Consider the following 24,838-nt stretch of genomic DNA (forward strand, 5'->3'; position numbering starts at 1 on the left):
TATCATATAACTGAAGATGTACTTCTAAATGATCAAAAGGCAGTCAGTGTTCATGAGAAAGAGGAGTTTCAGGTGGCTTCTGAAGTCTCATTTATTGGTGTCACTTCTGAATTTTTTGCAAAGCAATGTTTTTCAAACAGTGCAAATGAAGAAGTTCTGTCAGAAAGTCATCTCTATCTCATTTTGGCCTTCATTCAAAAGCCATTTTCACATGATTTGCAAATAAAGGGAGTTTAGCTTCTATTTACATACATTAAGGACTACTTTCCCTTCCACCAGAACCAGAACCAGGGACAGAGATACGGGAGGCACAACATCTCCCTGCATGTCTGCTTTATCAATGTGGGAGGAGGTGAAGATGGGAAGAGGAAGTACTGGAGTATCTATTCAGCCACATTGATGACTTTCTCTATAAGGATTTTTAGACAACAGAGAAAATCAAGAACGTGGAGACAACATGGGAGTGTGACATCTTTTCAGAAAATTTATTTGGTTCTCTAGGGAAATCTTGCTCTAGATATGCTAGGATATATTTCACCAAGTACACTCCTAATTCCTGGATCCTATGTGGAAAGTAACTTATTTTAATAGTGCATTAGATTACAATATTTTAAAATACATATTTCAAATGTAAAAACAACTATATTTTATCTGGAACAAAGTTATCATCATTAGCACTGAGCTATGAAGACTAAGAAAAACTACTTAAGTTTTTGCTGTGAAGGTTTTATTAACTATACAACCTCATACTAACCTTTTTGTGCCATAATTAATAGGAAATTTAATCATATAGGCAACTATAATTTTTATATCTTATCTTAATTGTATTCCTTTTCTTTCTCCTTGCGTATAGATATATATCTTTTAAGATACAAACAGTATACAGCTCTTTGGAACATTTGTTATAAATGAGCTAGATAGATGGAAACCTTACTGTAGAGTACAATGCATTTAAATAGTTTTAACTAAAATGATTTCCTTCTAATTAAATAAGAATCAATAACCATAAGGATTTATTCCTCATAAATATTTTTACTTGTCTTTTTTATTTGTCAGATAACACAAAATAAAAATATAAAGATAATTTTCTTGATTCTACACTTAGTTTTTAATTATCCTCAATATCTTCTATGCCGTTATTTATGGAATTAACAAGGGTCCAATTTAATGCATGCCTTAGGAGCATTAATACTAAATTTTAAATATTAATGCTTTCCAAGCACACACAAGCAAATAGATCCTCCTACATAGAACATGTGCTGTTAATTGTTTAATAAAATGCATAAAAATTATTTATAAATAAATATGTAGTAAACAGGGTGGTTATGCCATTAGATGGTAAGTTAGGTAAAATTTTAAAATCTTTCTTCATTATTATCTTGCCATTCAGTTGGTGATGTCAGTAAAAATGAATCTCAAACCTGGGCCAATTGTACCCACAAGCTGTTTAATAGACCACAACTGACTTAACAGTACCTAGGAATATTCACTACTGCCTTTAAGAGCAAATCAATGTGGTAAAATGTAATAAAATATAAAATATTTAAAACTTGCCTTGTGACAACTGTAACTTTTCTTTTAATGAGCGGGCAACTTTTTTGAGGTTGGTGAGAGGCTGATGAAACTGAACGTGTTAAAGAGGAGGGCACTTGGTCCAGCCGCACCTGCACACAGGGCCAGGCACCTTCTCGCAGCCTCCCCTGCACAAAACGTCCAAGAGGGAGACCAAGTGCTGTGGTTGAAATTCTCTGTGCTCAGATGAGCCAGCCCTGCAAACTGCCTTTTTTTTTTTTTTTTTTTAATTTCAGCAGTAATACTCCTAGTGATGCTGGATATGTATAATGAAATAGCACCATACATTTAAAACTAAGATAAACTGCTTCTGTAACATATTTTCTTAAAAAATAATAACCCATAGTATCTTATTGAATATGAAGGAAACCGATTATAGAGTTTCTATATACTTATCTATTGATATTTTGTGTAATTCCTCAGTTCGTCTTTATGGTTTCTTTCTCGTCTTAGCCATTTATCCCACATGTGGAACTGGCCTTCTCTGCTGCAATGACAAACTGCAATGATCTACAATGAGAAAATCCTAGTTACATTTCAGTGAACTGAAGCCAAACGTCTTTGAGTAATGAAACAAGGAGCAGAAGGGTGGATATGGAGAAAAAGTATAGCAACTCATATAACGATGTGACTCTTCAGCTTAAAGTTTACAATCTGGTCAAAGAGATGGACTCCACATGAGGTGCTCGTATCAACCTAAAGAAAAGGTATGTGTATAAAGCAACATTACCAGCTGCACCAGTTAACACAGTATAAGGTGAGCACATAGATTCCGACAGAAGGCTGAGCAGAAGCTAGAGTCACCAGAGGAGTCCACGGTTGTATGTTTTCTATAAAGCATAATGCAGCAATTGACAAGAAACCTGGATTCCTATAAAGTAGAAGGAATGTTTTCTAGGTGGAGTGCTTCTCTGAAGGAGCACAGAGTATGGACTAAGTGAAAATGTTGGTGGAAGGAAATGCCATTTATTTAAAAGAAAAATCTGTGACATACTGTTGTCAATGGAGAACAGCAAAATTTGGAAGAAAGTCTATAAACCAGAGTTTAGTCTAGAGATGAAATAAAAATATATTATATGTAACAGTCTTTTTTTACCATAAACATACATGTGGTGCTGTTTATTAACACTACTATACATATTTTACAAAGAAAAGGAAAAGAATGAAATATTTTATATTCAAAATTATTAAATAACATTCCTATAGTTATTTCAAGATCCCTAAAAGAAAAAGCAACGTAGAGCAAGTTCGGGATCATAAAATATCACTTAGATCAAAGGAAGAAGAGAAGATATTTGAGTTTATGTTGCCAGTATTTGTAAAGGTTTTTTTTTGTAAAGTTTTTTTAAAAAGGAAAAAGAATGAACTTAGTAGCATCATGAGGAATTTAACATTAAATGTACTTTCTAATGATAGATGATTATGTCTAAAAAAAACAAAAGCAAAGGGAGATTCAGGGGATTGTGTGAAACAAACCAGGGAGGTTTTGTGAGGAAAAGATTAGAAAGAGTCAAAGCAGCATTTGTAATAGAACACTTGGCTAAGAAGCTGGAAACGGATTCTCAGGGTTGCCTCTAACAGTAAGTAGCTAACCCAGCTTGTCATCTATTAAAGTTTATGAACCTTTTGCAATCATTTCCAATTCCATTCTTTTGAGTCAATAAACTGAGTGTAATGTAAGAGGATGGATAATGTCCTCTGGATCTGGACTCCAGAAATCAATCAACTCTAAAGAGAGTTCTGAATATTAAAAATATCTTTACTAAATAAGCATTCTTTGCTAAATTGTCCTCTATGGTGTGATCTAAATTGCTATTTTCACTTTCTTTTCAAATCTACAAGGGGATGAAGAGTATACTCAAATAAGACAGAGTGTAAGTTTGGCCTTTCCTTTACTGTTTGTGGATGGAAAATTCTCTTTGACATAACAGGTTTTGTTTTGTTTTAAGTAAAGCTTTTTTGATCTAGCATGGAGACCAGTTTTTATCAAGTAATGATTTCTCACAGTAATATTCAGAGAACATTTCAGGGGTTAACAACCAGTGTCACTGATCTTATTGAGTAAAACCAAGGATAATCATTGATGGCATGCTCATTTGCTGTTGGACAGAAATACTATTAGAGAACAAACTTCCCCAAAAATACTTTCTACTCCTAATCACAATGATGTTATAATTCTTTATCTAGTTCCTTCCTTCTTTAAGGGCATCTAACCACAACACTCAGACTGACCTCAAAGGAACTTGATTGAGTTACCTTCGAATTCTCAATTCAATGATAATCCAATAGGTAAAGAAAAGTAGCCATCAGATTTAGTCCAGATGGTCCCATAGTGAAGATTCACTGTAGATGATCTATTTAATAAAATTAAAGCAGAGTATGAAAATTCAAAAGAAACAAGGGCAATATTAAAATCGTGGTAAAGTGCAAATGACCTGAGGATATTCAAAAGCATTATTTGCAGTCCTCAGATTGCCAGAACAAAAGAAACATTTTTAATTTGACTTCACCCTTATAAAATGACCAATAGAAAAGAGATACTTTGTTGGAGGAGATTTTAAGGTATTACCGAAAAAAGGGGGGGAAGGGACTTGCAATAGAATATAAACATGAAGTGCAGTAAGTAAAAATATACTTCAAGAGTTTTCACAAATATTGTCATTTACATTTACAGAATTTACTAAGCAAAAGGGAATTTGAAGTCTTGTATGGTACTTTCTAGTTTTTAAATTATTTCCTGCTTTCATTGATTTACTTTATCAGGACATGTCCAAAAGGAAGAACTCTTAAGGTGATTATTACATTCTTTGGGCACTAGTTGAGAATATTTTTCTTATGCTGTAATTAAAATATCTAACGCTGGTTAATCATAATGAATAACAAGGAAAATAAAAGTCAAATGGCCTAAGACTGCACCTCAGAAAACAGAGTAATGGAAAAGACAAATTGCTATTGTAAAACAAATGTCAAGAAAACTATAAATTCAAACAAAAGATTGAATAAGGTATTCTAATTTCAAAGGTAAAAAATAATAAAACAAGCTCCACTGCACCTATCAAAAATAATATTCCAATAGAATAACATTTATGAATAATACTAATTCCCTAGTTTTCTATGCTTTAATTTACCTGAATGCACATTAAAAAAAGAAAAAGCTTCTATTAGGAAAATTTTTTGTTAGTTGAGGTACAACCTCAAGTACCCAAATTTAGTAAGAAATGTCAGAAATGCTGCAGCTGGTAATTGCAGAGTGAATCTAAATCAAATAATAGCTTTTTAATCATTAGAATGATCATAGTAATTTGAAAGGTGAACGTAGCAAGAATGATGTTAACATAAAATTGTTGATACCAAAAACTGAAATTAATACTGGATCATTTCCATCATTAATCAGGAAATAAATCTCTCTTTCAAGAGAACTTTCCAAGAGCAGCTAATAACTGCTATCAGACTTTCTTGAATCCATAAACCAAATATAGATCGAAGAGTGACTGATATTAGGAGCCTGAAAGTGACAGTTCCCTCATGAATTTCACCAGACCACGTGACCTCTATGGTATTAAGACTTGAAGGAAAATTATCTTATCATGAAATAATTCAGCAGTCAGCTTGATGAGTATGCTGCACTGCAAAAGCATAGATACCTGTGTCAAGCTGGTTTTCTGCCATTATCTGCATGTTTAGAGGGTTACCTGAAAATAGAAAAAGATGGAATCAATAAGTTTTGTGTTAGTATACAATCACAACAAATACAATAAGAATAGGTTCCATAAGTGGGATAGGGCTAAAATGTGGCCTCTGAATCTTTGCTCATGATTGTTACCCAGCATGCCCCAAATCACTTAGATGCTATCCATATTTATCAAATACTTTTCCATGACAGTAACATTTCTTTAGTCTTAGAAACTAAAGTAGAAAACAATTCCAATAGAATACCTTTATTTTTGATGTTCCAAATCACTAAACCAAAGTTACCCCATTGTCCATGATTTTTTCACCAACATACTACTATTCCAAGAAAGGACATTTAAATACTTTTTCACCTAATGCAGTGTCCCTGACAAATATTTCAAAGCAAGAGGCAATGTCAGCTATGAATTCTACCCAAGGACTTTGGAGTTGCTATCAGAGTTAAATGGGGAATAGTTTAGCCAAAAATATCAAAATTTTGAATATCTGTATTTATTGACCAAACAGATCCACCTGTAGGAATGTATTCAACAAATAAATTCATTTTGTGTATTAATGAATTGGTTAATTCAATACACTCACCAATACACCAATACACTCACATTAGCATCCAAAGACACACACACACACACACACACACACACACACACGTATTTACATATGTGCTTGTATAAAAGATATTCATTGTAGCAATATTATAATAAAGTGGAAACAACCTAAGTAGCTATTAATTAGTGTTCTAGATATTTGTACAATAAAATGCTATACAACCAAATAAAATAAATAAGGTAATTTCTCATAATATCTTGCTATACAAAATATACAGCAGAATAAGTTACATGATTCCATTTTCTGGTTTTTAAAATAAATAGAAAACTTCATACATGGAAGTTAGGAAAATTCATATTTTAAAAGCTAACTACAGTTTGGACTTCTCTTTCTAGGCCCCAATATAATGAACTTGAATCAAAGGAGGATCTTCTTTTTATTTTTTCAAAGCAGGATCTTAAATGACATTACAAAGTAGTCATTTTCCCAGTAGACTTTAAAGAGATAGCAGATTGGGACACTGAGCCCGAGAAAAGCAAGGAGATTAAAAAAAAGAGCTTTCTAGAGGAAGTCAGTAGGTCCTAGATGCAGTCTACAGTGACTGTTTGGAAAGCCATAGTTTCTCGTAGGAAGTGACCAATAAGCTTAAAGTACATCTTTACTAACAGGTAGACTGAGAGTGCTTGAGGTGATCAACAGTAAAATACAGAGAAAGTTTGGAGTGACTCCAGCAAGGGAATGGGCTTTCCCTACACTACGTACAATAAAGGTGAGGAATGTGAGCGTCTTTAGGTTATATTTATTAAAATATAAGTGCATTTCCCCCCCTGAAATGTGTCTTATAATCAGTGTGGACATTTACTCTGGTAATGTCTCTTTTATTGATATATTTTTGCTAAAATAATTAATATTTGAATAGTGTATTTTTATCATCGGTGACCTCTTAGAACCAAGGAATCAATGGTTCATACTTTTAAAAAGCATATACAATGTGAAGAAGCAAACATTGCTGAGGAACAGAGTAGAATGGTGGGGGAACATCGGATGAATGGGGTACTTTTAATTTTATTTTAATACACAACTGAGTACTTAATTAGAAGGGTTTTTTGTCTTTTTTTTTTTTTTCACCAATTTGCCTAAACTATATTGTTTTTTCCAACCGACCATTTTGGGGGAATGCATACATAACACATAGCTCCATTCCCTGTGAGTATGTAAATAAGCTCCGTGAGGTCAGGCATACTGGCCTGTTTTGCTCAGTGATGTATCTCAATCACCTAGAAATGATTTGCCCATATAATAAGTGTTCATGAATATAGAGATGAGTGAATGAATGAATAAATGAACAAACTTAATTGCTTTTTCAAATGAGCTTTGATATGCACCCTATACTTGTGTGGACATATAATCCTCATACTTTTCTCATGCTCCCAAAGGAGAAAAACTAAACAAAACAAAACCAAGAATCTGCCTACTGATGCATGAAATTAAGATTTAGCCAGCAGAAATAATTTGAGCTCCAGAATTTTCCTTCATATATCATGGGCGCTCTCTCTCTCTCTCTCTTATTCTATATATTACTGTGTGTAACTAATTTGTGCCTCTCCAGGCATCACTGACACTAGCAGTACTCACTTTCCACTAGCCTTCTACAGTTTCCCAACTTCAGACTTTTTTTCTGCCATATAACTACCTACAACAGCAATAACATAGGATTTGATGTAATTATCATATGGCCCAGCAATTCCACTCCTAGGAACATACCTAGGAGAAGTGAAAACATATGTTCATTAAAAAAGTTTGTCCATGAATGTTCATAGCAGCATTATTCATAATGGCCAAAAACTAGGAAGAGCCACAATGTACATTAACTTGAATAGATAAATACAATGTGCTATATCTATATAATGGAATCTTATTTGACAATAAAGAGGAATGAAGTTCTGACATATCCTTCAACATCAGTGAACCTTGCAAATAGTATGTATGCAGGAGGAAAGAAAGCAGTCTCAAAAGACTGTATGGTATGACACTAGTTATAGGAAATGTCCATAATAGACAAATCTATGAAGACAGAAAGTAGATCACTGGTGGCCTCTGGCTGGGAGAAGAGATCAGGGGAAGGGAGTAACTTCTAATGGGTATGAGTTTTGGGAGGAAGGATGGTGAAAATGTTTTAAAATTGATGGTAATGAAGATTGCACAACTTTGTGAATACTTCAAAAAAGCATTTAATTGTAAATTTTAAATAGGTGAACTTTATGGTATATGACCTATATCTCAATCCTGCTATTATTAAAACCAATAATAATTTAAATTTTAAAATGTATTTACAAACCATTTGAATACCCTAAAGAACAAATTTCACTTTAATATTCTCCTCAAAAAGTTAGAAATGTAAAAAAAAAAAAAGTTAGAGATATTTAAAAGCTATAAATATTTTTCTAACTAATTTGACCCAACTTATCAAACTTTTATTTAAGTTGATTATTTTTTCTTATTAGCTCTTCAGATATTGCCTGATGCTAATATATTTGCTTCTCTTTTCTGAAAATAGGAAGGAGTAATGACACCTTTGAATGTACATCTATATGGCATCTAGCTTCTAGATATTCCCAAAGGTGCCCCACATAGGAATACTCAATGCATGGGATGACAGTGAGAGCTCTTCATTAAGGTTTGAAGCTTATTTCTGCTAGAGAAAGAAATGGGAAATCAGTTGAGTAAAACAGGGTGTGAAAGCCAAGGTATTTCCTATTTCATTGTTTTTATGGTTGGCCTCCTACTTCCTGCAGTGCCCACCTAGACCTTACAAATAAATTTATTTTTAAACTTCTCTGCTTTTGCCATATATGAAAAGATTTCTTAACCTATCTGCTCCCAATTCTCACATTATTCCAAATACCTTGGAGAATAACCACTTGTCTCATAAACAGCCATTTCTTAACCACATTAATTTGACATATTCATAGCCAAAATACTATTCCCATCCCCTCATACTGACAAAAATGTCTTTAACTCATCAGGATTAACAAAATAGAGAGGGTGTGGGAAAAGGAGTATATAGTTTAGTTACATTATTTTTTTTCTTTTGACAGAAAAATATGACAAGTAGGAATGTCCATTGAACAATTACGTATTTCATTTTGCAATCTTATCACAACATAAAGTTATGTGGGAATTTTGTAGCTTCCCATCAATTATAAAATACCAGAACACTAGTCAGTTGACTACTGGAGCAATTATTGGCCTAATAAATCCAACAAATTTGTTCTTACATACCAAGAAGACATATCTCCAAAATATATATATATGTGTGTGTGTATAATTCATCCAAAAAAAAAAAGATATATTTGAGGCCATCCCATAGCTTAACTTTGAGTCTAAAGACATGAGGATAAATCAGTTTACAATTCCTAGTTCATCTTTTAAAAAAATAGTATATTTGCAGTAAATTCCCCACCAAACATTTCAGATTTCCCAATTCCCACATAAAAAGATAATGCAGCCATCATAATGTGCCAGATAATATACTGAACATTTAAAGGCTAATAATAAGTATAACTTTTTTAAATAATGTTACTGCAAAGAAATTAATTTCTAAGTTAGTCAATTAAATAAATGAAATATCTGTTTGAGATTCACTTATAAAAATTGATCCCAAGATCTAATTCCTAAGCTTAAGAGTTATTATTCCAGATTTCACAACAAGGTGAAGGCAACTCATCGCATTGCAATTCACATACTGTCTTAATCACTTAGTGGGTTCAGCCCTTCATATTGAACACTCCCATAATGCTTTGGCATTTATTTGATCAAAGTTTTAACTGAGATAAACATTTACAAACAGAGCTCTTGTGCGTTTCTCTGCTCACTTGCAACATGACCTTGCAAATCTGCCATCAGTGGGGGGATATTTCTTTACTCTTGAGGCTGAGGGGACACTGTAACTGTTTTGACCAATAGAATGAGGCAAAAGTGACCTTCTGAGAACTCCAAAGGCAAGTCCAAACAGCAGTGGCAGCTTCGGGTCCCCACCTCTTGTCCACGCAGTCTTAGGACTCTCCCTCTCAGAACTCAGCCGCCATGCTGTCAGACGACGAGGTCCCCTGGAGAGGCCATGGTTGGCATTTCTATCAGCAGCCCCCTCTGAGCTCCCTCCTGACAGCCAGCAGCGAGCAGGTGAGGGAGCCATCTGAATATCCAGCCCAGTAGGCCTTTCAGAGATGCCAGCCCTCGCTTCCAGCTGCCTGAAGCCCAGGTATCCCCCCAGGAGAGTCCAATTGAGAACCACCCAGGTGAGCTCATCAACCCGCAGAACCATGAGAGAGAATAACAAACTGCCGTTATTAAGACTTTCCATTTCTGGGGTGATTACTCAGCAATATATGAGAACAACAAAGTGACTGCCACCTTCCTTACAATAAAGCACACCCCTGTCCCCCTCCATCTGTTAGGTAAGGACACAGATCTAGAGATGGCGGAGAAGAGAATATTTCATGACTAGATGACATTTATTGAAGAATGTGTTAAACATTTCTGTATGTTGGCAAATTGAACACCAATAAAAAATAAATTTATTATTTAAAAAAATCTTGACTACTATATATATATATAAAAAAAAAGAATGTGTTAAACATTCAACTCAACCTGCATTCAATGTACTTCACTTTCCTCAAATTCATCCATTCTCTTTGGACAGCTGAAGGTTGACTTAGGATATAAATTCTTTTTTATTGTTTCAAATAACCCTCCAGATCGTCTCTGAGTCTCAGGATAAACTGCCACCAGAGAAGGCATGTGATTTTCTCATCTGCCTCATTGCTGTGTGTTATTCCTTAGAATGGAAAAGAGGAGGAGAAACCTTGATGCCTTGGTCCCCCCAGTCTAGAGACGATGCCATGTGAATGAGGTCTGACCACCTGGTGGCAGCAGGTCCCTTTGGTAGCCGTGGATTTCTGGCCCAATTCCTCTGCCTCGCTGGATGGTGGTCCCAGCTGCAGCCCCTCTGGGCCTTTCCCTTGCCTGCCACGGTGGCCCTTCCTTGCTTTTGACAGCTACCAATAGCCGCCCTTGTAGCCAACTCTAATCATGTGCCCTGAGAACAACAGCTGTTTTAAAAAAAAACAAAAAACAAAAAACAAAAAACAGAAAACTGTGGTCACATTAGAATCACCTGGGAATCTTTTCAAACTCCCAATTCTAAGGGTGTACCCGTGACCAATTAAATGTGAATCTCCAGAGGTAGAACTCAGATGTTAGTATTTTTAAAAGTTCCCAGGTGATTTTAATGTGTAGCCGGGCCTGAGAACCACTGCCCTAGACCAATCTTAGTTCTATGAATAGTATAACTACTCAGCATTACCCTTTTCAGTAGCGTCACTAAATGGCATCTGCTCACAGATTCCTTGCTGTGTCACGAAGGAGCAACTGTGCGGCTGGCACGCTTTTTTCCTAGGATCCTAGTCACCTCTCCATAGAGGTAAATTCAATGCATGTCCAGCGCTGTGATGAGCTCTGGGAATGCAAAAGCTGGTTACATTTGACCCCTGATGCCTGGAGATTAAAGTCCACTGCAGGAAGGTGGGAAAGCCAAGAATGGGATAATTCTGAAAATAAGTCATTTTAATGTAATGTGCCTCATACGTTAAAAGAGCAGATCTACAGAAACACCAAGAAGGGGCATTTTGAAAGAGTTTTTGGAGGCTCAGTCAAGCAGAGGGAAATGCATAAACAGAGGACCAAATGAAAGGAGGCAGAGCACAGGTCAGGGAAGGTGTGATGGTTTGATCAGGCTCATGGACTTGGGGGTGGCAGGGAGGAAGTCTGGGGATGGTAGAGAAAGTTAACATGATTCTACTTGCATTTTTCCTTCACTGTTATTTTTACTAAGAATGTGGGCAGCCCCAGTGGCCCAGCGGTTTAGCGCCACCTTCAGCCCAGGGCGTGATCCTGGAGACCTGGGATTGAGTCCCATGTCGGGCTCCCTGCATGGAGCCTGCTTCTCCCTCTGCCTGTGACTCTGCCTCTCTCTCTCTCTCTCTCTCTCTCTCTGTATGTCTGTAATGAATAAATATAAAATCTTTAAAAAAAAGAATGTAATATGTATTGATAGTACAAAAATAAGAAAATAGACATAAGCAGAAACCCAAATAGCCAATAAATATCTGAAAAGAAGCTCAGTTTGAAGAAAATGCAGAACTAAACCTCAGTGAAACACCATTTCACATTCATCAGATAAGGAAACAATCTGATAAGAAGAGCTAGAAAGGGCATGGAGCAATGGGAACTATCCCATGCCATCAGTGAGAATGTAATTAGGTATAAAACTTTGGAGAGAAATTTGACAAAAATGGGTGAAGTCTAAGGTACACATACCCTACAACCCAGAAATTCCATTCCTAGACCTGTACTCTAAAGAAACTCTTATTAAGTGAACACAAGGAGACAGGTACAAGAATGTTTCAATACTATTATTTATAAAAGTAAAAAATTAGAAGCAACTTAAAAGCCCATCGAGGGGAGAACTGATTAAATGTGAGATAGTTAAATATTATGCAAAAGTGAATAGTATTTTGCTATATCCTAAGTGCACTCTTACTTTAAGTACCAGCAGGAAATAATCTAACAAGCAAAGTGTTGAGGTGGAAAAAAGCAAATTGCAGAGAATTAGATACCATATGATATCAGTTATCAATGAAGCTAAATATTGTATTTTCATTTGGGGACCCGTACAATCTAGCTATGATATAAATAACTGTGCAAATCAGCATCATATTCAGTATATTGGTAACAAGGAGATCTAGGGGGTGAGTGAGGGGGCGTGATCAGAGAAGAATACACACAGAATTTATAACTGTATTTGCAATGTTTTATTTCTTAGCTTAATGGAGGGTACACATGCAATTTTATGTTACGTATTTCACCATTCTGTATATATGAACTCTTGCACACTTCATTTATTTTTGAATGCAGAAAGGGAGTTGGTTAAGTGGAATATGGTACATAAAAAAAGACTCCATGATTAATGTGTGAGGTTTAGGCAATTGGGGACAGAAGCTAAGAAGCAGCAGCCAGCAAGGCAAATGTCACACTGAGAGACACTCAACAGTGACAGGGGAGCAGAAGAAAATCAGAACAGGATCAGGATAGACATTGTCCTAATTGAAGGTTTTGGTCTTTCTTAGTGAAGAGGAATAATAAGCAAGATGAAGACCATGATGTATTATTACATGTAATTTATACATACGGTGTGTATGTGTGTGGTGCTTAAGCCTGTAGTGTGTTCTTACAAAATAATATTTTTAAACAAGCTCCCTGAAGGGGCACCTGGATGGTTCAGTCAGTTAAGTGTCTGCCTTTGGCTCAGGTCATAATCTTGGAGTCCCGGAATCAAACCCCAGGTCAGGCTCCCTGCTCAGTGGGAAGTCTGCTTCTCCCTCTGCTCCTCCCCCTGCTCCTATTCTCTCTATCAAAAATGAATAATCTTAAAACTAACTAAACAAATAGATAAACAAGCATCCTGAATCCCCATGCCCAGAAATCATTACTCTTAACATTTCTGATTTTGTGTTCCTCGTTCTAGACATTTTCCTGCATGAATATATATTAAAATATGCAATTTGCCCAAAAAGGGATTGTTGTGTAGATAGCCTTTGGTAACATGGTTCTTAACTTGAAACATCACACGTTCTTCTGTGCCTATAAATATAACAGATTTAAATTTTATAAATATATCATAAAAGGCAGTAGAAAGGATGGATTTAAGGAATTAAAATAGGAAACTATTTAGGAAGCTATTAAAATAGGATAGACAATAACCTATAGAGGCTCAAAATATATGCAAGATTTGTATGGAGAAAATTATAAAACTTTATTGGAACAGGATAAAGCAGGCTTAATGAAAGCTCTATCATGTTAATGAATAGGAGGAATTGATAACCTAATGGTACCTGTCACCACTGCAATTGACCTGTATAACCTATGCAATTTCATTTTCAATTCCAGGGTATTTTGTAGAACTTGACATGGCAATTCTAAAATGAACATCAAAGAACGCAAGAATAACCAAGGCATTTTTTAAGAAGAAGAGGAAGATACCAGATATTAGGGCTTATTACTAAGACATGGTAAGTAAAAGATACCAGGATATACAACTTAATGAAACAGAAGAAAAAGCCCAAAAATAGATTCAGACACATAAGGAGATTTAATATATGGGAGAGGGCCATTGCAGATCACTAGGGAAATATGTATTACTTTTAAAAACACTGTTGGGTTATCCATATGGTTATCTATATGATGAAACTATCCCTACTTCACCTTATAAAGAAAAGGTAATTCTTTTTTTTTTTTAAGACTTTATTGATTTAACACACAGAGAGAACTAGAGCAAGAGTAGGGGGTGGGGCAAAGGGAGAAGGACAAACAGGGAGCCCAACATGAGGCTCGATCGCAGGACCCCAAGATCATGACCTGAGCTGAAGGCAGCCACTTAGACAACTGAGCCACCTAGGCACCCCAAGAAAAGGTAATTCCTGAAAAAAATGTGATAGCCAAATTTTTACAATTTCTAAAATAAAAAATAGGACAATGTCTTTGTAAAATTAACGTGGTCAAGGATATCCTAACAAAAACATAAAACATGCCTCCCTAATAAGAATTATTGTTGAACTTCACCACATTAAAATAAAAAATAACTGGTCACCAAAAGACATCACAAAGAAAGTAAAAAGACAACTACATAATAAGAAAAAGGACCAGCAACCCAATGGATAAGTAGCAACTGAAAAAATGATATTTCATAAAAAGGAGCAGTAAAAGCCCATCATATGAAAAGGTAGTCAACATCATTAAAATATATGTAATATGCAAATTTTTAAAATTACATAGCATTTAGAGCACTGGACTTACAAAATTAATATGTTGAGTAATATGAGGTTTGGGAAAGATATAGTGGTAAGTTGATACAACTATTTTGGAAAATAATAGGCACTATCATTTAAATGAAGCCATTTCACTCCTAAGCCATATAATCTGAAGAAATTTTTGGGTGTGAGCCTTAAATAAAATGTATAAGAAGATTCATAGCAATGGTTTTTGTAATAGCAGAAATCTAGAAACAATTCTAATGTTCTTAGGAATATGATAAACGCATTGTCACATATTCCATAATAAAATATTATATAGCAGTGAAAAAGAAGGAACCAGATCTCCACACACATGAATAAGTCATAAAAGGATAATTTTGAGTGAAAAACCAAGTAGTAGAAGACTAGATACATAGAGCAAAGTGCTTTAAAGTTCAAAACAAGCAAAAGTAAACAACACATCATTTATGACTGCATATGTGATTTTTTAAACTATTAAAAATTGGAAATGATCAGCACAAAATTCAGGGTAATAGATACTCTCTATGAAGGTAGAGAGGTATATGGATGGGGTTAGGGATAAAAACACAGATAACTTCAAAAATGTTGGTAGTGATATAATTCTTACGTTGTGCATAGGTTTGTGGTTGTTGATTTATTATTAGATTTTGTAACTTACATGGATGCTATATATTCATATATATTAAACATTACATAAATTTAAGGTAATAAGTTATTAGGGCCTTATCTAAGGAAACTGTAACAGGGAAGCAGGAATGGAGATAAGATACAGATCTGAGAAAATATCTAGGGGATATTTCTTGAGTGGGATATTTATCATACATAAGTAGTGAGGAAGAAGGAGAAATACAAAATTGCTAATGTTGGATTTGGATAGCCAGTGTTAGTGTTCATTAAAATTATATAACTTGAAGAATTTTGGTTTTTGTTTTGTTTTTCTGTTTTTTTTTTTTTGTTTTTTTTTTTTTTTTTGGTTAGTTGACTGAGATTTAGCTTAATATGGAAGGTCGGAAAGGCGCGTACACATTCACTTTTATACATTTTCTATCTGAAGTGCATGTGGAATATCTATTTGAAGTGCACGTCACACCGATGCAGGACTCTGAAACAAACTGGGTCAGTGAGGGATGTATGTATACAGGCATCATCACTTCATGGAGGTATGTAAATCACGAGAAGCTTCTAATGGAAGCGTATCGAGTTAGGGAAACACGCAGAAGACAAGCATTTATGAACAACAAAGTAGAGAAGAATTAGATCAGGAGACAGGGTCACAGAGAGAATAACCATGGATTAGAAGGTAGAAAACGCATAATGTATCATGAAGCAAGGAACTCTAGCTGCCTTGTCAACAAATGTTTGCCCTTCCCAGAGTGGAGGCCCACTTGTAAACTATCACATCCACTCTTAACCAAAGTTTTGCAATGTAGGCCTCTTCTTATCCTTTTGAAAGTGTCTAAATTCAGGTAACATAGCCACTTGTCTAGCAAAGTGCCTTTAACTTCTAAAAGGACACAGAAGATCATTGAGAGGTTTTCGATTCAGTCTTGAGCAGGCATATATTCAGTCCTCCTTGTGCTCATCATACTCTCCCACCTAAACCAGTGTTCACCTCGGCTCGACTTGTTTAGGAAATCTAACTCCTGCTCCAGGGCTCTCCTCTGTAAAGCTCATCAATTTGACACCTGGATCCAGCACGTGATTTGACGTACATCTGTTTTTCTTCTCTCAAGTTCACCACTTGAGCTTCTGGCTCAATTCTCTGACATCATTTTTCTCAAATAGACTCTTCCACCTTCTTCTCCCCCATATCCTACCAGATCCAATATGTAGAAGAGTGGGCAATGAACCCCAATGCTTTAAAATTCAAAATGCCTTTTCCAACCATTTTTAGTCAGTGATTTATCCAGGCAATTAGAAAATGAGACAACATCTACAGGAAAGAGAGAAGCTTTCTGTAAAGGTTCAGCTCCTAAAGGGGTAGGCAGAAAACAAGTCCTGTGTGTGCAACTTTGGAGTCACAAATAATTAGTACTGAGAGTCAGGAAGATCTGAAGAGAAAGCAGCATGCAGAAAGATGATGTGAGAGGCATCAAAGGTAAATCTTGCTTCATTTACAAGGTTTAGTCACATCTTACACTGCAAATAACATATCTATCACCAATTATAAAGTCTGATGTATTTTACTTAAATCCCTTAGGGCAAAAGCTTAATTGTCATATTTCTAGATATATTTTAAACTGAACTCCTTGAAGGTAGAAAAAAAAAACCCAGAGTCTTATGCAACATTATATCCCCAACTTTTAGTATAATTTCTGGCATATAAGAAACACAGAATGAATAAATAAACATTAGGATATAAGAATAAAAGCAAACACTTAAAGGGTGCTTACCGTGTGCCAGGCATTATTCTAAATGCTTAACATATATTATTAACTCATGGTAACTATTTACTTTTAAATTAAGAAGTGAGTAACTTTCCTACGAACTAATGAAAATTAGGGTTGATTTTAACTTGACCTATCACCATAACCTAAATGTTTTCTGGAGACTCAAAGAAATAATGGTGACATTTGGATATGGTGGAAAAAATTAAAATTAACTTAATTTAAATTAAAATATAGCAATTCAGAAATTGCTATATTGCAGTATATTACCATAACCCTTCAGGTTTTCAACCCAAAATGCCCCATTCTTTTTCTTGGACCTGATCACCATTTTATAAAGTGAGCCCTTGACAGCCATATTTGTACATTTGTACCCTGGGCCTTCCTGGCTATCGATAATTGGATCAGAAGTGTCACCTCATCCAAGTTGGACAAGTCAGATACTTCTGGTAATTTGAAGCCAGAATTGAGAACCAGGGAACAGTCCTGTGTATGAATGCAATTGGAACTCAAATACTCAGGAGATACGGCTTGGCAAAATTCTTCCCTGTGAATAAAGAAATAGAAGAAGCCAACAGAGAAAAAGAAAGAGGAGAAGGTGTTGTGGGGGTCGGGAGGATGGAGAAGAGGCGAGGCTAGAAAAAGGAGAAGGAAAGAGTCATAAAAAGGGGAAAAGCAAAGCCAAGAGAACCAAGTTCTTAACAATATTCCAGTTCCAAGTTTTAGCCCCTTCCTATCCTTGGAGTCTTTGAGAAAATCATACCTCTACTTAATAAATTGCTTTGTTTTGCTTAAACTGAATCAAGCTGTTTTCTGCTAACTTTCAACCACAGAATCCTAACCAGTATACATACTATGGTACTAAAATGTAATGGTATTTCCCAAAGATAATCAACCAGAAAACATTTTCAAAATTATAATGTGTCAATGAAACACCAAATGGAACACATGAATACAGGTACCAAACAGAATTTTAAAAGTCACCATCCATCTGAGGAAACAGTTTGAGAAAGGTTGACAAAGGCATAAAATGATCAGTAGAGTATGATTATTTAAATATTTCTTATATTTCTAAATAATTCTAAATAAAAAAATGAAGGTTTTGGACATTGGAAAGGCTTGTAGAAACAGGCAAAACAATTGAAAGTGGTAGCTTAATCACATAGGAAAGAATTGGTAATGAAGTAGATCATGATCTTTAGCATCATGGATTCCAGAAAACATGGGAAACAATATTAGTGACTCAATATTGGCCACATTTAAGATCACATTCATCAATGTTTCTGGTTACTAAAGTAACATTTGTTATTAAACATATAATAGAAGGAAGTGTGAAATAAATAGGTCTCATTCATTGGAGAACATTTACTTCTCTAAAATGACTGGAGTAAATGAATAAATAGTAATCCAACAAAGAAGCAGTGGCTAAGTATCTAGGACTTTCTAAGCAAAGAAAGTGTGGGGAGAATGTATGGAGCTATACAGAAGGACTATAACAGACGTTTACTGTTTAAAAATAGATTCTAAACTTAGTCATATAACCATGTTAAGTTGCAATGAAAGCACTGATGTTTGAGAATCTCTGGGCAAACACTACTGCCTAATGCAGCTGATAAGATTATCTGGCTGAAGTTTTAGGTAATACAAAAACAAAACAAAAGTCATTTCCCTATGTTTGTACTATCATCACATATCTGCTAACATTTTAGATATTTAACATTTTATGGAATACAGAACCATTACTATCATACTGTATAATTAGGTACTTTTAAAATATTAAGTAAAAATCAGAAGTCATATCTAAATTTGTAAAGAATTTTTGAAGTTGTCTCATCCCTCCTATTTCACCTTACATAAAATTCTTTAACTATCATATAAAGTCCATTTTTTAAAAACATGTCTTAAGTTCAAAATTTCAAAGAGCATTTCTTTTGTTTAAAAACTTACAAAATCTATAGAACTTTTCCCATCAAAAATTGGCAAGAGCATAGCATGCAAAATATGTATCAGTGTTCACAACTGTGAAGTGGTATTTACTTGTGTCCTCTTTTGCATTTTTGTGTTATTTTCTAAAGAACTCATCATAGATCCATGATGAAAAGGGGATTTTAAAAGACTAAAGTCGAAAATGATATTGAAAGTATGAGTGTTGGTGTTAAGTATGATTTAATAAATCATGTAATTCATTTACAGAGAAATATGAAATTATAAATTACCTGAACAGTTAACCCTATTAAAAAGAAATAAGCTAGAAGAAATAAAAATGTTGGCAGATATAAATAAATTATTTTAAATGTCTATTGTATGAATTGTGATGAAAATGAATATATTCCGTCCTGATTCTTTGGTTTAGAGATGATCACAGATTGTGATATGAGATCATCCTAACTCAAATGTTCCTTGGACACACATACACAAAAGAATTCTCTGAGAAAACATTCTAAATTTTGGTAGACAAGTAGAAGAATTCAAGAATCCCCCAAATTTATGCCCATGTAAGAAAGAATGAAAATGCAAGAATCAGGGACATTTTGGTAGTGTTGCAAAGGTCAGAGCAGGCCAAGTCATTGGCAAGGCGTTTTTTAATTCTGCTGCCCGAGGAGAGGAGAGAGTGACTGAGAGAGAAAAATGGAGTTTCATTGATCCATGTGCTTTTCCCTCTTTTTTGCCCTGGGACACGGCCCATTGTCATGACTGAACCTGACTTTCATTATCTCAAGGGGGAATAGAGAGCTAAGTTGTCAAATTTTTGCCTTTTCAAGTTTCATCAACATCATCTAAGGAAATTTTTGTTTTTGTTTTTTATTTCAGTAGCACCCATCATTAATTCCACCTTCTGAGCACCACGAGCACACTCCATATAGATCTGATCAGGGAAGGAGGAGGAATAAAGGACCCCCTGAGATGGAGTCCTGGAATTGGAGAGGTCTGAGGTAACAAAACCCCATCCAACATTATGAATCTAGAAAAAGAAGAGATTTGTTCTCGGCTCACTTTCAGTGGCCCTAGAGGAAAGGAAATCTCTTTCAGAGTTTTCTCAGATTCTGAAGCATGGAGAGGCAAATAGAGCGAGCCAGAGAGCAATGTATAGGCAGAGATTTCATCCTTCTTCTGCTATGTATCCCTGACCCCAAGCACTGAAAGTGCACAGTGTGCTACTAAGAAGTGTTTGTTAAATCAGATTATGGAAAAAATAAGATACACCAAGTGGTTGGAGTAAAATCAAAATGAGCATCAAAGCATAGAGATATATTAGGATGTAATACTTAAGTAAAAGTACTGAAAACGCATAATCAGAATGCTAGTAAAAGGTTAAAGGAACCAGAGTAGACCCTTCTTGAGAGGAAAAAACATGTCTCCCTGTATTGCCAGGTGCCATGCTTGCCACATTTTCAGTATTTAATAAGTGTTTGTTGAATGCAAAAATGAATGAACAAATAAGTGAATGAATCAACAAATTAATGAATAAAATTCAGAAGAAAACACTCCTTCTCCTTGCAGCAACCCCTCCAAGGAAAGTGACTGCTCTTTCCCCACCCAGACGAACACAGGAGGTTTACTTTCTGGAGACATTAAAGACACAGAACACCAGGAACAGCTGATGGGGTGGCTGATTTACCCTACCAAAAATAAAAGATGAAATAACAGAACACTGGGAGTAAAATGAAGATTTAAGAACTTACCGGTAGAGAGAAAATACAGGTGGAATATGAAAGACAGAAATAGAAACATGTCAGACTTCTCAGTAGCAACCCTGGAAGTTAGAGCACAATGGGGCCTTTCTAAAAAAAAAAAAAAAAAAAAAAAAATTCGGGGCGGATATTATTTCTGATAAACATTGTATTAAAAAACAAACTATTCTCAAATATAAGAGTAAATTAAGCAATATGGAAGATCACAAAAATTGCATATCCTATACACTTTCCTCTTGCTGAAGAGAGTCAGCCAAAAAAAGAAACATGGAATCCAAGGCAAGGGGGAGACAAAAGGAGCTTTGGGTGAAAACATGCAGCAGGATTAGAGAGAATATTTCAGTGGGAGCAAGAGACCAGAAGGTCTCCCAAAGGACGCCATCGAGAGAAGGAAGAAAAAAATTATCTGGTGTGTTTGATCATATTGACAAGAGTCTTATAGTTCCAGATGACTTGAGAATAAGTTAACGATGAACGATGTGAAATTAAACAAAAACAAAATGGGAAATTGGAACTTGTAAGAAACGTGATCAACTCTAAGCAACATGTGTATAGCCATATGAGTGAAAACCTCAATTACTGATTCTAGCCAAAAATAGTGTTATAACTATATTTGAAAGGTGGGGTGGGGAGGAAGTAGCTGTTGGTGGGGAGTGTATAAGATAGCTAACTTCATAATAACAAGTCAATAATATCTGAATTGTAAATACTTGAAATAGCTGTCTCAGTGATTTGGAAATATGGAAGATAGTAGAAGGTGACACAGCTAAAAGACATGAATGTGGATGCCGTGATCAAGTGGAGTTGATGACACGTAGGAGTGAGCTGAGGACTGCTGTTGGTGGCGATAAACCTTATAATTCAACTTGACTTCTTAAACTATGCATGAATTGATGTGGTAAAATAAAAGTCAACTTAAAAACTATCAAATTGTTCAAAAAAAGATTTGAACAGCAGAAAGACACAGCGAGTTGCTACGTGGGGTAACAAATCTCCAATGAAGGAAGAAAAAAAATGGCCTGAAAGAGGAGTGTATCCTCATTAATAGTCTAATAAGATTTAAACCTATAAGACTTGAATCTCATCTATAAAATGAACAAAGATAACAAAAGCTGAGTGTGGGCAAGGGTGCAGGAATACAGGATCCCACGGACACAGCCTAAAGCAGTGCTGGCACATTCTCCAGGCAAATCCACATGGAGGGATCTGTCGGTGGGAAACCACCGCAGTTGTGTAGACGAAGATTTACTTACTGAGATGTTTGTGGGTGAGTTGTCCTTATTAGCGACAAATTGAAACAAATGGGAAAAAATGCAGAAACATGATTAAATTAGCTGTAACCTATTTCCAAGATGAAATTTACATAATCATTGGACTAACCTTTTTTTTCCCCAAAAACGTTTTAAAGTCAAAAAAGTGCTTATAATATAATGTCAAATATAATCTCAGAATAAGAGTTAAACATACAGTCCCATTCCAGTAACATCTAACACACACATACTCATATACAGAAAAAAAAACCTAGAAGAATTATGGCAAAATATTAACAAGTACCATCTTTAGATTGTGGGATTATGGGTTATTTGGTGGTTTCTTCTTTAAACTTTTCATCATTTTCTAGGCTTTCCATAGTTGGTGTATATAACCTCTAAGACAGGCCTAACTATGCATTGTGTTCTTGTTTTTATGGAAAATGTTTATGCTTTCTTTTTAACAAGGATGGCTTCTATACTGACATCTACAGACAGGGAAAGACGAAAGCCATCTGAAGAAAGAGAAACTAAAGGATCACAGTAGAAGAGCCCATGACTGACTGCCCAGTTCAACAAAAGACATGGGCACTGCTTTCCTAACACAGATTAAAAATCTGTCACAGAGAAAAGATGTAACAGTAATGGGGGCACTTCCACTATAAAGACATCTGCTAGAAACCTCATTACACTAAAAAGCTGAGCATCAGACAAAATCTTGACTTGTCTTGCTGACAATTTCATCTCTCAGAAGGTAGTAGAAGCAAAATGGAACTGCCTCTTAATTCTGACCAGAGAGAAAGAAGTGGTTGCTGCTGGGCAGTGAGAAGACAGGTAGTCATAGGCTGGGGAGTCCCAGGCATTCGTACCTGCCTGAACAACACACCTAACATGCATGAATTGGTGAATATGTAGAGTTCGAAGTGAAAACAAAACAAAACAAAACAAAAGCTGGAAGTTCAATGACAAAAAAAAATGACCACACATTCAACATGTACTCAAAATCTGAGTAACAGAGAAGGGAGGGAAGAAGAGTGTTTATTTTGAACTATTCACATCTTTGGATCAATAATTTCACTTTGAAAAAATATACACAAGATATTTCTCAAAAAATATGAAAATATGTGCAAAGAGATGTTTGCAGAAGCATTATTTGTCATTGCAACAAAATGTGAAAAGTACTGCAATGTCCAAAAAAAGTCAGCATATTCACTCCATGAGCCTTATGAATCATGATGGTAGTTAGAAAGTATCTGTTATAACATAAAAATGCAAATGCTTTAAATAACTTAATATGAACTAAAACAAGGGAAGGTACAAAATTTTACTGATTCTCTTATGTACTCAAAAATATAAATGTATATACATATATTATCTGCTCCTTCCACAAATTTTAATTAAATGCCTCCTAATATATTCCAGGTACTAATCTAGGCGTAAAATGAGAACCGAACTAAACAAATGAAAATCCTGCCCAAACAGCTTCCTTTTTGGTAGGAAAAGGCACAAAAGATTCAGAGAAGTTATTTTTGGGTAGACAAACTATGAGGGATATACGAGTAATTTTTAAAAATTATTCTTTCTATACTTATCAAATGTCTCACAGGGAACATATATTACAGTCATAATGGGAATATAAAATACTAATTAGCTGAAATGCATGAGAATTTAATAAGAGTATTATATCTTGGTTTAATAAATGCATAATGTTCTAATCAAGGAAGGTAATACATTCCATTACGTGTTTTTAAGATTATACCTGAATATTACACACACTTCTATATACCTATTTTATTTTATTTTATTTTATTATTTTATTTGTATATACCTCAATTTAATTAGTAAATTAACAGTCAGGAATGCATTTGGAGCAAAATGACCTGAATGATAAGAAGTCTGAGCATTATGTCAAAAGTGATAGAGCTAAGGAACTGGAACATTTAGACTAAACACCGACAAAGACAATGAAAAAAAAAAGAAAAAGAAAAAGAGAAAATCTGAGGCTAATTCCTGTTCCACTGTTCCTAATAAAACTCAGAAAGTCACTCCTAGAAAATCATTTCATCCCCCAGATTCCAGGTGTGCGTGTCTGTGCGCGCGTGCACACGCTGGTGCGGAATACAGAGAACATCTCCCTTATCTGTCCTTAAATAGGTATGAGGCTCGACACTAAAAAAAAGAAGAAAAAAAGGTAAGAAGATCATAACTTTGAAGCACATGCTAATTAAAGGGGGGAAAGCATTTAATATAGAGTTTTTTTTATCAAGTGTTTCTATAATGCACAACCACTAGTAAATTTTTATAGAAATCCTACAGATGTCTGTCTACATGCATTCATACATATGGGAGCATGTTTATACAACTTTTTAAAAAAGATTATATGTACTTACTTGAGAGACAGAGAGCACGAGCCGGGGCTTGGCCGGGGGGAGAGGAAGAGGGCAGGCTCCTCTCTGAGCAGGAAGCCCAGAACCCTGAGCCAATGGCAGATGCTTAGCCAACTGGGTGTCCCTACTTCTATGACTTTTAACCAAAATGGTATTACAATGTACACAGCACTTGGTGATCTGGCTTTAAATTTTGAGTAACTGTCATTACATGTATTGTTCTGAAAAATGAAATTCAGGATAACGGGTCAGATATTGGCCTCAGTCTGAGGCTACATTGGTAAAACAGAATCCATCACGCATGAGCACAACGCTCCCAGTCTCTGTAATCCTCGGGCAGTTACTAACTGGCCACCTGATGTGGACATTTTGGCCAGAGCTCCCCGGGGAGGTTAGCCTAGAAAACTCTCCACCCTTTCC

The 24,838-nt window shown here is 35.3% G+C and overlaps 1 long non-coding RNA gene across 3 annotated transcripts in view; it reads left to right on the forward strand.

Moving 5' to 3' along the window:
- Positions 1–24,838, forward strand: part of LOC111098839 — a 60,952-nt gene that overhangs the window by 19,021 nt on the left and 17,093 nt on the right. For 2 of the 3 annotated variants that reach the window (XR_005369237.1, XR_005369238.1), the window contains exons 2-4: positions 2,026–2,279; positions 13,819–13,940; positions 19,901–20,022. This is a non-coding gene — a long non-coding RNA (uncharacterized LOC111098839). The remainder of the gene's footprint in view (positions 1–2,025; positions 2,280–13,818; positions 13,941–19,900; positions 20,023–24,838) is intronic. The other variant, XR_005369239.1, reaches the window with a different exon arrangement.

Source organism: Canis lupus, chromosome 14 (assembly GCF_011100685.1).
Source record: "Canis lupus familiaris isolate Mischka breed German Shepherd chromosome 14, alternate assembly UU_Cfam_GSD_1.0, whole genome shotgun sequence".
NCBI classification, from domain to species: domain Eukaryota; kingdom Metazoa; phylum Chordata; class Mammalia; order Carnivora; family Canidae; genus Canis; species Canis lupus.